The sequence below is a fragment of the Lepidochelys olivacea genome (genome assembly GCF_965140295.1).
Source record: "Lepidochelys olivacea isolate rLepOli2 genome assembly, chromosome: 2".
In the NCBI taxonomy this organism is placed as follows: Eukaryota; Metazoa; Chordata; order Testudines; family Cheloniidae; genus Lepidochelys; species Lepidochelys olivacea.
This window is the reverse complement of record NC_140412.1, coordinates 213,820,168-213,832,425: the sequence shown is the minus strand read 5'-3', so window position 1 is coordinate 213,832,425 and position 12,258 is coordinate 213,820,168. Positions and strand designations below refer to the sequence as shown.

Below are 12,258 nucleotides of genomic sequence, written 5' to 3'. Positions count from 1 at the left end.
CAAAGCCAGCGGGAAATGGAGCATCAGACTTCACCAAAGAGAGGGTCGGGTTTAAAAAAACACGACAACAAAAAGCCAAGGTAAATCAGGTTCCCAGGGGAGGTCAATGAGAACTGTGTGGCACTTGAGTCAGCGCCCTCCCTTTCCCTTACAGGGTCTAGTGGGAAGGAAGATGGGATGATATCCCAAAGGAAGGGCTCCACTCCCAGTGCACCTGCCCTCAGCCAGGCCGCTTTCCTTAGGTACCCCTGGCTGTCCCCTGGGCGCTGCAAAGCGCAGGGCCAGGCAGGCCCACACCCTAGGGGCTATGGGAGGGAGGGGGCACTGTACTTGGGGAGCAGCCTGCTACACTGGGCTGTGCCTCCAGCCAAGGAACCCTGCAGAACAAGCCCCCCATCCCCCCGACTCCAGGGCTTTAGCCAGGGCTGCACGCCCCGGGGACCCAGCTCCCGTGGCAAGAAAGCCAGGCGCCAGGCAGCCGCCCCCTCTGCATAGCCCTTGCCCCCGAGGGCGCCTCTTCCCTCCCCCCGCTCTTGGACCATCACCCCCGGGCCGGGCTCCCCCTCCACTCCCCTCCCCGTCCGTGCGCTCGCCCCCCCAGCGGCGGGGCGGGTTGGCTCAGCCCGCCGGCCTCTCCTCCTCCCGGTAGCGAGGGGCTATTTTTAGCAAATCCTCCCTGTGTCGCCACGGGCTGTGCTCGCTGCTCAGCCCCTCGCTGGTTGCAGCCGCGGCTGCCTCCCTCCCTCCCTCGCCGCGCGCTGCCGCCCCTCAGCCCCGCACACACTGAGCCAGCCCCGGCTGCTGCCTGCGCGCCGCCCGGGCCACGGCCAGCTAGCCTCCAGCAGCCGCGGCAACTTTCCCTTCCCCTCCCGCGCCCTTGGAAGATGGCAGTTTGGGGAAGGGCTGGAAGTTGCAGCCCGGGAGCGGAGCGGTAAGAGGCAGCGGCAGGGAAGGTGAGTGGCATCAATGCCAGGGAGCGGCGGGGGCTCAGTGCTGGGTGGCTCCTGTTAGCCAGGTTGCAAAAGCCTCTGATCCACCAGTCTTGCGAGCCAAGGGCTAGCTCTTCCCTGGGGCCCCCTCTCCATCCGTGCCCGGGCAGGCGGTCCCTTGGGTCTCCCACGCCAGCTGGATTTTTAGGACCATTTCACTGGGCTGTCAGAACTTCAGCTCTTGGTTGGGTCAAGCCTGGTGGGCTAGTTGCATGGCTCTTTCATGTTAGGGTGGTGCTGATGGTGTGGAGGGAGGGGTGTGTGTGTGTGCAGGGCATGAGGATCTGCTGCTGGAGACGATTATTCCCCAACGCATTTTTATCTCTTTGGAGAGCAGATACATAATGAGAAGTTTCTTTTAATAATATAACTTGTACTGGGAGGGAAATCTTCCTGACTGCCTCCCTTCGTCTCCAGCAGCGGTTGTCACTGTGCTCTGCAGTGCCCTATCCAGCGACAATGTTAATAAAACAGCCAGGTTTTCATGAAAGTTCAAGAGCTGACAAAAATAATTTCTAGGCCGGTGGAAGGTGAATAGGAAATTATATGCTCGTTAAGGTTAACTGGGTAATTAAAACCTACACTGGGGTGTCACAGTGGGAGATGTTTTGCTACCCACTGCACAGGTGGAAGAGCTCATGTCTGTATCCACAGTATTAAGTGGTTTTTTTCAGTCATTGTAACCTATACGGATTTTGTTTTAAGGTGTGCTTTCCTGGTGTAATAAGACATTTGGTTAAATAATAGGAATGGGCCAGATGTAGCTATTTTAGAAGTATTTGGATGATGCAGTGATAGGAAAAGTAAAGATGCATTTCCTGATGCTAATTTGAATCCTCATTTGAGACTCTTATACCCCTAATTTCAGGAAGGTGTAAGTTTTTATTTTTTATGACTAAGTGGTTGAGTGACTTCGACTCCCAAAAGCTTGTAAGAAACTGAAATAAGCCTAGAATGACTGACTAGTTTTGGCTCTTTAGAATAAGGTAAAATTGTTTTGATATTTTGCAAACAGTGTAAATGTGCCTAAATTTCCTGTATATTACTGTACAGTCTGAAATAGATGATAACGGTAATACTTGATAATTTATACTTCAAGTTACTTTAGAAAAATAGGATTTATGATTGTGAATACTGCAGAAAATGTATCCACCCTTGAAAGATTTACATTCATCATGATGGAGTTTGTAGTTTTAAGAGCCATGCAGCAGTTTCAAAACTTAAAGGTGTTATTAAAATATACAAGAATGAAATGAATTTATGGAAGGAATATTTAAAACAAGCCTAAAACAGGCTTAATGAGGTGTGTTTTGGGAACCTTTTGACATTTGAAAAGGTCTTAGCGTTCTTTTCTAATGCAATAGGTGTTATGATTCTTTGTCATAAACAACACAGATAAAAATTATAATGTAAATCAAGGAATTCATATATATTTTTGCCTGTCTACTTTATGACACATTTAGTTTAATGAAATGATAGAAGTAAGAACAGTTTTGGGACAAGCACGTAAAGCAGTTTTAATACATTTGTGAAGTACAAGGGCTTGCAAGCCTTACCGTAAACTCTATGAGCAATAGAGGAAAAGCAATTCAGATTAAGGCTTTCCCAACTCTTTCCTCTCAGCACCATCTTCCTTGATCTGCCTGAGTTGTAAAACTCTTGATTTTCATCCTGTTTTGTTTTCTAAATTTTCTGTGACAAGCCTACCCATTCCTTTCGGAAGGGCCCAGTCCCACATTTGCTTCGTACCCCAAACTCCTATTTAGTTCAGAATCATGCTCTAACGCAGTACCAAAGTAATATTGTTGGAAGGCAATTCGCTGCCCTCACACAGAAAAGTTGTATCATTTTACAGATGTATATTATACAGTTCACAAGTGTATATATAACTCAATCAACACATTTGTAAAATTAACATTACAACAATACATCATTTTCACACCTCCTTTTGACTGTATCAGCAAACAGACCTGTTCCAACCCTAGAAAAAACATGCCTTTACCCCAGCTGTATTGTGCCTGCCATTGGGGCTAGCCCCCTCACGCACACATTGAAATATCTCTGCTCTATGAGTGCATCTACGCTGCACCCTTCTTTTGGCAGTGTGTAGCGTACATTCATATATAGTCTACCTAGCATGGATATAAATAGCAGCAAAGACAGTGAGGTGCAGCTTAGGTGAGTAACGGCATGCCTGAAGGTTGTGGGTCTGTACTCGAGTACATAACCTACATGCTTCTCTACTTGCCCAATCTGTGCGTCCCTGTCTACACTGCTCTTCTTAGCAGTGTAGTGTCCCACTGTCTTCTCACTGCTGGAGCCTTTCCTCACCACAGAAAAAGACTCTGGTAGTGGGGAAAATCTCCGCCAGCAGGCAAGCTGCTGGGAAAGTCTCCAGCAGCTCCCTGATACTAGGCCCCTTCCAATACTCCCGCAGTGAGGAAAGGCTCTGTCAGCTCCCCATTGTTGGAACCTTTTCCCTCAGCAGGGAAAGGCTCTGGCAGAGGGGAGGCACTGGGAAAGGCTCAGACTTTTCCCTCTGCCTCCTGCCTGCCAGAGTCTTTCCTCCCCGCAGTGAAAGGCTCCAGCAGCAGAGAAAAGCACTCCATTCTACCTCTGCTGCTGTCAAGGTACTCTCACTTACAGCACTAAAGGTTGAGTAAGGTTAACCTTACTCAAAACACTGTTCTCTGTCTCATATTCCATTTCATTCTGATCATTTAAAAATGCACATAGAGATGCAGGTTTTCATCCAGACTAAAATACCAATTTTAGTATTTGGAACCAATGACTCCTGGCCTACTGTTCACCTTCTGTAAACTAGTACTTATCCACAAATGAGTAGCAGGCTTTAGTGAAAACTCCACTAAAGACTGGAGGAACAGTAATTCCTGTTAAGTTGCTTTTAACTTACTACCACCACCTTTCTTCATCTGTCACGAAGATTCTAAAACAAAAGTGAAATAGTGATTTGACTTTATATGTTTGAGACAGATGTTTCTTTTGGAGTTGTAAATGAAAAAAAATAATTAAATATGAAAAACAAAATGAAAAGTCTTAAGGTCAAATATTTAAAACATTTCAAATTTCTGAGGGGGAATAATATAAAAAAGGTCATTTTAAAAGAAAATGTCTAAATATTAGGACATCAGAAACATTCTAATAATGAGAAATCATTTACTTATCCCAGCACTCTAATTAATTTAAATTGAAGGTTTCCGGTATTGCTAAAGGATATAATTCACATGCAGAGAACCACGATCAAATTCAAGCACTTATAGTAGTGTGAATGGTTAATAGTCATTTATAATAATATGATCATTGCAAGCGAATAAAAATGATAGGAGTTAAACTACTGGGTTAAGCTAAACAGGAAAAGACATTCATATTGTGGAATAGGAGTGTTAACACATGGAGTTAAGTAGGAACAGTTAATCAGGAACAACTCCATGTGTAGACATGCAGTGTTTACTACCATGATTGGGCCCACTGAATCAGTGGTACTGCTTGAGTTTACACTAGAGGATTAAGTGCTAGTAGGCAAATGCTGACTACCTTCCCTGTAGCCATGAAAGGCCTTGAATACAGTCTGCTTGTGTGAGGTTCAGGAGCACCACACAGGGACTACAGTGGCAAGCTGTACTCCCCTGTGCCACCACATGCAAGGGGATTTCAAGGAGCAGCAGCAGCTGCAGGGCTGGTGGATCCATGACTACACCGATTCACCTGCTTCTCCTCTGGTTTCTTCAGCCTTGAGGTTGCAATATTGGCCACTAGCCCTAGAGCTGCTCATCTGTTGCTCTGTTGTCTTTGGTGGGAGGAATCTAGCAGGGTACTCAGGGTCCCCCTCACAATGTGGCCTGATTACCCAGGATGGGCAGTGGCAAGAGGATTTGCATGAGAGTGCACTCCTTACCCAGGCAAAGTTCTCATTTAAGTCTGTGCATTCAGAGTGAAGCGTGGAGCATTTTGCAGAAAGAAGCAAAATCTTCCTCTTGTTTGCTAATAAACTGTGTGCAAGGGTGACTGGCCCTTTTAAGTTCAACCTATGACTAATTAGTTGCTTTGCAGTGGGCTCTGATTGAGGGCACCTGGCTTCTGTAAGGAATCAGGCAGCAGTTGAGAAAGGGGAGTAGGGAGAAACTGTAGGGAGTTGCCTGTATAACACCTGAGAGCGCAGAAGTTGAGGTAACAGTACACAGAGCTAATAGGAGAGTGCTGTGGTTGAGAGCTGTTTGAGAGAATTGGACTGTTGGGGGAACCTACTGAGTAGAAGGCTCATGTCTCCCTCTGGGCAAAGTGGGAGAATCAGCCCAGTTGGGGCAGGCTGAGCCCAGAAAAAAAGAGGGTTATATTTTTGTAGAGGGAGGTTCTTATGAGCAACTGCTCAGCAAAGGTAGTACTTGCAGGCAATGGAGGCCTGGAGGTGGAACATTGTGGGGAGCCCTCTTGCAGAAGCCTTGAATTGTGAACTATGGAAAAAGAGTCACAAGAAACATGAAGAACTGCCATAGGTGTGGAGGCTCTGGAACTGGGGCACAGGAATTGAAGAGGAATGATTGTTAACTCACAGGTAGATGGCATGGAGTTTGGGACCGGAACCGTAATAGAGGAATTGGACTCCAAGATTATGTCTGCACTAGAAATAGTACAGAAGCACAGGGGGTTCTTCTATTGCTGTAGTAAATCCACTTCTCCAAGAGATGGTAGCTAGGTTGATGGAAGAATTGTTCCGTTGACCTAGTGGTGTCTGCAGTGGGACTTAGGTTGGCTTAATTACATTGTAAGGGGCACAGCATTTTTCAAAGTCTTGAGTGATGTAGTTAAACTGGCCTACCTCTGGAGTGTAGACCAGCATGAGAAGGACAACATTGTTTTCCTGGCAGGGGAGGTAACCATCAGTCTGATCTGTGGAGGAGAAAATGGTCAACTTCCATCTGTAGGTAAAAACTGGAAGGAGTCACCTGTATCATTGCAGAAGGGTGTCTTTGCATGAGAAAGCTCTGTTTCACTGAAATGACAGTCAAAATAAAATAGATATATATCTTGGCTCATTCAAAATGAGGTACTTTGATTTATGTTGTTTGTTTTTCAACTCACTTAGTTTGTTCAGTGAAACTAGACTGGGTTGGTTAGTCAGTTTAACTTTCTGATTCCTATATGCTAACACAGTCAGTGGCTTTGAAATTGCAGTCCATGGAGCACTTGCTGGTGGTCTGGGGAGAGCAAACATGTCACATGGTGCTGTCTTTTTATCCAGCTGCTAAATCATAATTAAAGACAGATAGAATAATGTCAAGGTTCCTCCCCCACTCTGAACTCTAGGGTACAGATGTGGGGACCTGCATGAAAAACCTCCTAAGCTTATCTTTACCAGCTTAGGTCAAAACTTCCCCAAGGTATAAAATATTACACCCATTACCCTTGGACTGGCCGCTACCACCACCAAACTAATACTGGTTACTGGGGAAGAGCTGTTTGGACGCGTCCTTCCCCCCAAAATACTTCCCCAAAACCTTGCACCCCACTTCCTGGACAAGGTTTGGTAAAAAGCCTCACCAATTTGCCTAGGTGACTACAGACCCAGACCCTTGGATCTTAAGAACAATGAACAATCCTCCCAACACTTGCACTCCCCCTTTCCTGGGAAATGTTGGATAAAAAGCCTCACCAATTTGCATAGGTGACCACAGACCCAAACCCTTGGATCTGAAAGAACAATGAAAAAGCATTCAGTGTTTTACAAGAAGACTTTTAATAAAAAATAGAAGTAAATAGAAATAAAGAAATCCCCCCTGTAAAATCAGGATGGTAGATATCTTACAGGGTAATTAGATTCAAAAACATAGAGAACCCCTCTAGGCAAAACCTTAAGTTACAAAAAAGATACACAGACAGAAATAGTTATTCTATTCAGCACAATTCTTTTCTCAGCCATTTAAAGAAATCATAATCTAACACATACCTAGCTAGATTACTTACTAAAAGTTCTAAGACTCCATTCCTGTTCTGTCCCCGGCCAAGACGACTACAGACAGACACAGACCCTTTGTTTCTCTCCCTCCTCCCAGCTTTTGAAAGTATCTTGTCTCCTCATTGGTCATTTTGGTCAGGTGCCAGCGAGGTTACCTTTAGCTTCTTAACCCTTTACAGGTGAGAGGAGCTTTCCCCTGGCCAGGAGGGATTTCAAAGGGGTTTACCCTTCCCTTTATATTTATGACAAATACATTGCTGCTTCATATTACTTACATGGAAAAGTAACTGTCAGTGTTTGTGAACGGTTATGGAGGCAGTTCACTGGAAAATCTCTATGCAGATATGGTCCACACTATGAAAATAAGTGTAAGAACCTCTGTGTAGCAAAATCTCATTGTTTCTGGAAGTCCAGTACTGCAGGAGTAACAGCTAAATTTAAAAACCAGCAGACTGGTTTTCATTGGAATTCTCAGAACTATGCAAAAATACAGTTTTTAAAAAATTGAACCCAAACTTTAGCTTAAAGTTACACTGTCCCTTTGCCATTTGTGAATAACCTTCACAGAAGTAAAGAAAAACAAATTACAGCAATAGAGAATAATGGACTGTATACTGACTAGGATAGGGAGGAGAATATAAAACAACTGATGAAAATATCTTCCATGCATATGTTATTCTGGTGAATCTTCCAACTTCTGCTTTGAGTCCCCTGCAAATAATCTGTGTACTCTTGAGTGAAGAAGACCATCCCTAGTGTTAGCCTGTTTGTATGTAAAAGGTATATGTCTACACTAGGAAAAAAGGTATATTTTTAAACATGAGCTAACATATGCTAAAGTCCTAATGAAGACAAGGCAATCATAGTTTTAACATGTCAGCTGGTCAAGGTAAAACTTATGGGGGAGTCTAGAGTTTATCTTGACCAGATAACACCTTTTAACACTACAACTGTCTTGTCTTCATTGGGACTTTAATACATTGGGCAACGTGTTAAAAATACACCTTTTTTCCCAGCATAGATAAGCCCACAGCACACACAGTTCTCATGCGACATAACACATTTTAGAATGTTTTTGAAAAATTTCCATCAAGTACTATGATAAAAATTGTATTATTTTTAAAGGACAAGAATGTTGAGAAATTGCATGAAGATATGGATGATCTCTCAACTGCACAAATCTATAGGAGAAAAATTGTAATAATTGATTACTTATTATCTATACCTCCTTGAAGGCACAATAGATGACTCACAAAACAAACAGACAAAGTCACTGACCTGAAGATTTTACAATCTAAAAAGACAAGAAATGGAAGGATAAGGGAAAGGAATACTTTGTATAAGCAAAATGATGAGCGTGATCACTGGCAAAATTTTGGTAATTCCGGTTAAAAAATTTATTATGACAAAGTATCTACAATTTCCACTCTACTTGGCTATTGTTAGTTCCATTTTTAAAAATATAAACTCTACCTAGTTGACCTTGTTGCTACCAGTGTAACCATGACTTGTCAATTCCTTATGGTAACCCGGGATAAAGGTTCCCTCTTACATCACCTCCTGCCTTCCTGCTCCCACAGTTACCTCCTGCTTAACCTGGGGCAAGGAAAGAAAGAAAACAAAAGAAACACTTTGTGAAGGAATGTACTACGCCTTTAAGGGACAGGTCGGAACACTCTGGGGTGTAATCAAGGATGCTGTGCCCTACCCTAGAGCTGAGCTATTTAAACAGGAAGAGCACTAGGTATGCTTAAGAAGCTGGGATCTAGAACCTAGGTCTGTAGAGCCTGCAGTGGTTGATGTTCCCCCAGTGCCACCAGAATGCTGAACAGGAAGCTGAGCAAGTGAGAGGGGAGTAGAAGCCATGCAAGGTGCAGTGAATGGTGATTTCTCTCTGTTTCCAGGAGACTTGCCTAATCACACTCAGGGATTTTGTTTTGTGGACTTTAAGGTTGGGAGCTCTGAACCAGGGTCCTGAGGTGAGGACCTGATGAAGTATTTATTGTCATTGCTCCTCTCCTGAAATCTTATTAAAACAGGATAGGCTGTTTTGTTAATGTGTGTTGGCTTCACCTTACCCTGGACTGTTCAAGTGAACCTATTACTACCCCAACTGAGGGAAATTAAGGCAGGGCATGTCCACATTCCCAGACTGGGCTGCAAAAGGGGTGCAAGGGGATGACATATGCTGTTACATACTCAAATGTTCAAAATTTCCATTATCTAAAGGTTCTTCCTGGTGCTGGCCAGAGGCAGGAGGGAGTAACTTACCCAAGAGTAAATAGCCTGTCTCAGGTCTCTCCTGTCTGCTCAGTTCATCATAGACTTTCACACAAGAAGAGTTGCTCGAGTGGATTTGCTGCTGTGAGCTTTTGACAGCTGAGCTTTGTCTACACAAGAAATCATAATTCCTAGCTCTTATAGAGTGTTTTTATAAGTAGATCTGAAAACAAAGGAGATAAGTATTATCTGTATTTCACATATGGGGGGAAAACTGAGGCACAGAAAGGGAAATGACATGCCCAATGGTACCCAGTCACAGAACTATGAACGAAACTCAGATTTCCAGAGTCCCAGTCTAGCGCTCTATCCAGGTTACACTGCCTGTTGAAAGAAAGTTGAGAATTCATTTAACTTGTGATTTTAAAAACAAATTATTTTTTTTAAAGATTCAGTTAAAGCAGTATAGACACTCATTTCAGTCTGAACCCAGCTTACTTTGGTTCATTGTAAATTGATTAAGAGTTGGTTTATTTTGAGTCATCTTACTCTATTTTTAGAAAGGAATGAGTGCCCACATCAGGGGTTTCACTGGTTTCACTAAATTGTTTTAAATAATGATTTTAGGCCTGGTCTACACTTAAACTTTTGCCCCCATACCTATGTTAGTCAGAGGTGCGATTCCCTCCCATCCCCTGACATGGCTGTGCTGGCAAAAGCCCTATGATGCAGTTATATTGACAAAAAAGTCCTTTTTGCTGTATGGCATACTCTGTTGGGGTAATTATGAGGGTTCTGGGTGGGCAAGTACATCCCATGGTGAAACGGCAGTAGCAGACTTCGGTGCTCCAGTATCCGTGTTAGCTAGATTAAAGCTAGCTCGTGTATGTCTATATGAGCTGCGATTGCTGTGTAGGTATATTGCTGTGTATGTAGTTCAAATGTCTTTTTGCAGTATGGCCATTCTCTTTTTAACTTGAGAGGAGTTTACTCTGCAGTGAAGACATAGCCTAAATGTCCTAACTGCACAACCGTGGGATTACTCTGCAAATGTACATATAAAATGCTGTTCATTTTTGAGGTGTTTTCTCCAATTAATATTTTAATCTTAATTTTTTTTAGGAAGTGGCCGATGGAAGGTTAGCACTAGGGGACTGATCTAAAGCCCAATGGACTTTGGATCAGGCAAGTCTCTTCAGTCACTCCAAACTGAAAGTCTGATTTTCCTGATTTATGCTTTCTTCTGTCTAGAGCTGAGTGAATAATGGATTTTCAGTTCTGGGACCAAATACCAAAAAAAAAAAAAAAAAAAAAATCAAAGTCTAGTTTGTTTTAAACCAAAACTTTCTATTTTAAATTTAAAAATTTGGTTCCACGTCAACTGAAATGTTTTGGGTCAATTTGAAACACAATTTTTTTTTCAGTATTTTTATTCATTTTGGGTTGACAAAAATGTTTTGGTGAATTTGGCCATTTTCAGGTGTCTTCCACCGTGTGTGTGTGTGTGGGGGGGGGGGGGGTTAATTGGCCAGACTTGAATTTAAAATACTATTTTGAAAGAGGAAAAAGTCAAAATGAAACAATTGCTGAAATGAAATGTTTTGACTTTCAGGTTTTTTTCTTGGCTGAAAACATATGTTGAATTTAACCTGAATTTATGAATAGTTTTGGAGCCCTGAAAAATGCATTTTTTGCTGAAAAATGTTTGTTGAAAAATTGCTTTGCTCTACTTCTGTTGCCTTTCAGCACTCTATACATGAACTATACATTTAAAATAAAAAATCCTGTACACATTCCTTCCTTACACTTCAGCACAGCACTTCACATTGATGAATATGACAAGTAGTAAATAGATTAATAATTTGGTACAAGATAATGCACCATTATGGCATTGATCAAAACCACAGCTCCTTGAAACCCATAAAGTTGATTTTAAAAGTTCATAATAAATTCCACTGGAGACTTATTTGTGCATCTTATCTACAGGAAACTCAAATGCACTGATAATTTTTGGCATGTAATGGTTCCTTAATCATTTTACCTTGTAATATGAGGTGGTGTGACATAGGAATTTTATTTTGAAGCTCCTTACATACAGTACTATGACTTCTTTATAAAAGTTAAACAGGAAAGTTGCATAACACAAACATTGCAGTAAGCCTTGGTGTTTAACTGAACAAAACCCTAATTGTTCAGGGTTTTTTTGACATCTATCATTAGGCCTCGAAGAGGCAAAGCTGTTAAACTCAAGCTTTGTTTTCAAGAGAGATGGATTAGCTTGAGGCAAGAGTATAATATTTCCAAGAAGGAGGGGGAAAAATACTGGAGGTATAAATCCCAAATAGAAAGCAAACCTTGGAGTTAAACAGCTATAAATATGGCTCATGTGGCACGCACAAACCAACTGCACTAAATAAATAATAAATGGGTGTGAAATGACTGACTGGTATTTAATTTGTTTGATTCACTTGAAGTAACACTTGAAATCAAGTAACACTTGGAAACAGTTGTCAGTGTATGCACAGAAAATTTGAACCTTTTCAGTCCTACACTCCTCCTCTGGCCTGTCTACATCTAAAATTTAGGTTGATCTAGCTACATCTCTCAGGGCTGTGAAAAATTTCATACCCTCTGCTGTGTAGTTGGGTTTACCCCCGTTATAGCTGCAACTAGGTCAGCGAAAGAATTCTTCTGTTGACCTAGTTACTGCCTCTGAGAGGTGGATTACCTACATTGACAGAAAACTCCCCTCCACTGATATAGGAAATGTCTACACTTCAGCATCACAGCAGAAGTGCCATAGGTACGCTGCTGTAGTGTAGACGTACCCTTAATAAAGTCTGCTCTGTTTAATTATGTTTTCTCCAGAGGCTCTATATGCTATTCTGATTTAAAAGAAATGTTTAATATTCCAAAGTATTTGTTCCCTGACAGTATGCTGTAGGTATAATTACTTCTTTAACGTTACAGCTATCCCTATTCTATAGATCGTACAACCACCATGAATTAACAAACCAGATTATGGATTCCTTAAACTGAAAGCTAGGTATTCTACACTGAAACTGAAACTACCAT

At 42.3% G+C, this 12,258-nt stretch overlaps 1 protein-coding gene across 1 annotated transcript in view; it reads left to right on the top strand.

Moving 5' to 3' along the window:
- The first annotated feature begins 768 nt into the window (after nucleotides 1-768).
- HDAC9 (histone deacetylase 9) overlaps nucleotides 769-12,258 on the top strand; it is a 703,417-nt gene continuing 691,927 nt past the window's right edge. Inside the window, exon 1 of the mRNA XM_084619569.1 lies at nucleotides 769-953. The gene's annotated coding sequence lies outside the window, so the exon portion shown is untranslated. The remainder of the gene's footprint in view (nucleotides 954-12,258) is intronic.